Raw genomic sequence first — 4,464 nt, forward strand, 5'->3', positions numbered from 1 at the left:
TCAATTAGTGTATGAGATGCAATATCAAGACCTCAATATGTTGCTACATTACCATGTATAAATAAATAAATAATAATAATAATAATCTAGTTTTGAGGTCATGGCCAAGCTAGACACCAAATTAGTGTATGAGATCCCCTTGTCTGTGGAAGAAACACATACTCTTAACCCCTAAGCCCACTAAAATTGTATTATTAATAATAATCTAATTTTAAGATCAGAATCAAACCAAACCAAACACCAAAAATAAGTTGGTTGATAGTTTGTAAAAAAATAGATTTCTAACATTACCAAATATCTTTAAATCTCAAATCTCGTCCTAAATCATTAATTTCCTTAAATTTAAAAAAACAAACTCTTAACCAATTAAATATCATATTTTAAAACCAACAAAATTATATTCTATTACTCTTTGTTCACTATTTTCACTTTTAAATAAATATTTTTTAATAAATTAAATATCCACTATGTAACAATCACATGATATCTTCCTTTAAAGAAAAAAGCTAAGGTACAATTTTACTTGAAAATTTAATCGTACAATTTTACTTGAAATTTTAATCTTATCCTTTAGGTAAACTCACCTCCTCCTTATAATATATTATAGTGGTACAGGACTGTATATATAAAATGAATATTAAAAAAAACACACACACAAATAAATAAATAGGTAATTAAAAAATTGCCAACATTTTAATATGGTGAAAACATCCATGTCATCATGACCTACTCTAGATTATTTTGTTAATTAGCATGTGAAAATTTAAGTGTATGATGCACGAGATATATGTTAATATTATTTTGAGTATATTATCAAACTTTCCAATAAGGGATGTGATTTCTATCCTCACATTATCCTTAATATACAAATATATAATTTTGATATCTTAAAAAAATATGCACGGTAGAAGAAGAATGAATACTTTTAATTTATATATTATTAAGGTTTTATTCATTGAGTTTAACTCAAATTTAAACTATATTGTAATGCTTGCCTTTTTTGTGGCCTTTGTTAAATAGGAAGTCCCATAAAATAAATATATATGAACTAAAACATTTGACCAAAACAATTGAATTGATGTTGGTTCTTTTTAATTTACTTTCATAAAATAAATATATATGAACTAAAACATTTGACCAAAACAATTGAATTGATGTTGGTTCTTTTTAATTTACTTTCTTGTACCTTTGTTTGTTTATCATATCTTTTAAAAGATCTTAAGCTATCATCATCATAATTTATATTTATTTTTCTTTAATCATGCATTCTATTGTTTGCCATAAACTGTACCACCAACCAAAACAAACCTGAAATGTATTTATATTTATAGTTTCTTTCTTAGGAATATGTGATTTAAGAGAAATAAATAATGAGCTTATGCAATCATTGAATGCTTCCGTTCACACCTTTATAATAATTACCCACCATATGGATACACACCCCATTAAACTATGTGTTTAATTACTATGCATAAAATAGTACTAGCATTTTTAAATTAAATTATTTTATTGTTACCATATTTAAACAGTGTAACCATGTACAATGTGATTTGATTTGATTTAATATTTAATGTTTTCAAGTGATCCAATGTGAAAGAAGTCATACGTGAAGAGTAAGGGAGTTTTTTACTGGTTTGGATTTAAGTTTGGTTTTAGAAATATGAAAATAGGAGATATAAAAAGTGTGGTGTTTTTGGTAAAAGTATTTTAAAGAGAATTATGTCAGAGGTTAATACTCTATTTTTATAATGGAAATTTTGTTCATAAAACCCTTTTGGTAGAGGTTTGGGCCAATTTTAAGATAGTTAAAGATGGTTGGTTTTTCTCAAAAATGATCAAAAACAGGTGAAACTTAGACTTATTGAAAAAATAAGACTAATTAAAAAATGGAGTGATTTGAGTATGCCGTAAAAATTAAATAAATAAAAGAAAGAAGAAGGAAAAGATATAATATAAAGATGTAGTATTGAGTTTGATAATAAAAAAATTGTGAAGAAAGATATAAAGGGTAACCCCTTTATTATTATTTGAAATGAAGAAAGGTGAATAATAAATCATAATGAATAATATTTTAGGCAAAACACAAGATCTAAACTATATAAGAAATCTAAAATGGATTGTTCTTCTATCAGATTTATGTGTTTATTAATTGCTCCCTAAATAATAGAGTAATAGGACGACTTCTAAGATGAAGCTGGATAAAGAAATATATAACAATATTATATTTTAGATTGTTTGAGCATTTTAATGAAAAAGACATTGTTCATCTAGTTTTTATCAATGGGAATTTTAAGGATCTATACTCATTTTTAGTTGTCAATATCTTAATAAATCTTAATTATTTTTAAAATATTAATTATAAATATGTTGGTTATAAATATTCAATTTCTAAATATGTTATCTAATATACAAATTTTTACAAGTTCTGAGTAAAATAATTATATATTATGCAAATGTAAGAGATCATTCATTTTATAACAACAAATTATTTTTGGAAATTTTTAAAAAAATTAGTTAAATGTTAAAATTTAGTTGTCAATTTGATTTATCTTAGGTGGTTGGAAGGAAATTTTTTGTATCCTCCCCATCTTGGTTCAATTCTCTCAAAGTGACATGATAAGTATTATTGTAATGACTTTGAGCATTGTTGTTGACTTTAAACAATCCCTCATACTAAGGTACAAGATGATTAATCCACATTCTTAGTTAGTGAGAATAAACCCTAAAGTACCAAAGATAAAATGAAGGATATGATACTATTAGACCTTAAAATCACTCAATGATTATAAATAATTCACAATCTAAAGATAAGGATGAAAAATAATGACACTTAAGAGAAAGCAAAACTTTTAATGAAATTTAAATATGCCTCAATATACTTTATGTACCTCTTCTATAATTATTCTATGTATTAATATCAAATATGAACGTCCTTCATAATGATTTTATAGGTATCTCTTTTAGGTGCTCTAAGATCAAAAAATATACATTTTAGGTGATAGAAGATTGTCAACATCCATACCATAAAAGTGCATAAAAATTGTAACATCTACATACTAAAAATGTTAATAATCATGGTTAATTGGTCATATAAGACACTAAAATGCAAAAAAGTAATGTATATATTATTAAAAACCAAAATCAACTAAACAACAAAACTACCAAATAAAAGCAATAATATGAAACAACAAAATATCTACTTTTATACAAAAAAAAAAATTAAATACGTAATTTAAATAAAAAAATATTAAATCAAATTCATTTAATTTTAAAATTAATTTAAATGATCATAAATAAACATAAAATCTATTTATTTCTTAGAATTAATAAAATCACAAATTCAATTTTTTTAATCTCTTTAAAAATAAATTCCATAACCAACCATTTAATTTATATAATATAGAAAATACTACTTTATTAAGTTAATTAATTAAATTACAAATAAAACCATTTCTTTCTTTTAACTATTACATATTATTAATATTTATATATTTATTTATATTACATAAAAACAAATATATAATTAAAAATAAAACCATTTTTTCCTTTAACTATTACATATCATTCATATTGATATATTTATTTATATTACATTATAACAAATATATACATGTATATAGGGTATCATGGATAATTTAAAACTCTCAAAGAATGTTCTTATATTGGTTTGAATGGGAACCCTCATGAATGGAGAGTAAACCTAAGTACTTGAGAATAATAATTAAATATTTATTTATATTACATTAAATATATATATATATAACAAATATATACATATATGTAGGGCATCATGGATAATTTAAATGCTCTCAAAGAATGTTCTTATACTAGTTTGAGTGGGGAACCCTAATGGATGGAGAGTAATCATAAGTGATTTAGAATAATAATTATAAATGAGAAGCACAAGCTTACTACATGGTTGCTTATAATTTAATAGGAACTAAGATTCTATAAGTCAACTGCATAAAATATATACATTATAAAACCATTTAATTTATATATTATAAAAAATACTACTTTATTAAGTTAATTAATTACGGCCTGGAGTATGCCGTAAAACTGCTTCTGCTTGGCTAAGAGCTCGTCTTCCTCGGACGTAAGGAAACAGGTTAACGGCCCAAGACCCAGAGGCATCTGGCAGGAGTGAAAGCCTGCTTCCTTACGGACCACCAGCGGGTTATTACAGGTGGCGTGGTTTTCCTTGATAACGGTGATGAGTCAAATCGACATTCGCGGATAGCAGCCAGAGATGGTTGTCCTCACTGTTGGTTTGACACCTGAGTTTGATAGGTTTTGCCACCTTCTGAAAAAAAAAAAAAAAAAAGTTAATTAATTAAATTACAAATAAAACCATTTCTTTCTTTTAACTATTACATATTATTAATATTTATATATTTATTTATATTACATAAAAACAAATATATAATTAAAAATAAAACCATTTTTTCCTTTAACTATTACATA

This window comes from Pinus tabuliformis, chromosome 8, assembly GCF_031772625.1.
Source record: "Pinus tabuliformis cultivar Carrire ecotype Pingquan chromosome 8, CPIR1, whole genome shotgun sequence".
In the NCBI taxonomy this organism is placed as follows: domain Eukaryota; kingdom Viridiplantae; phylum Streptophyta; class Pinopsida; order Pinales; family Pinaceae; genus Pinus; species Pinus tabuliformis.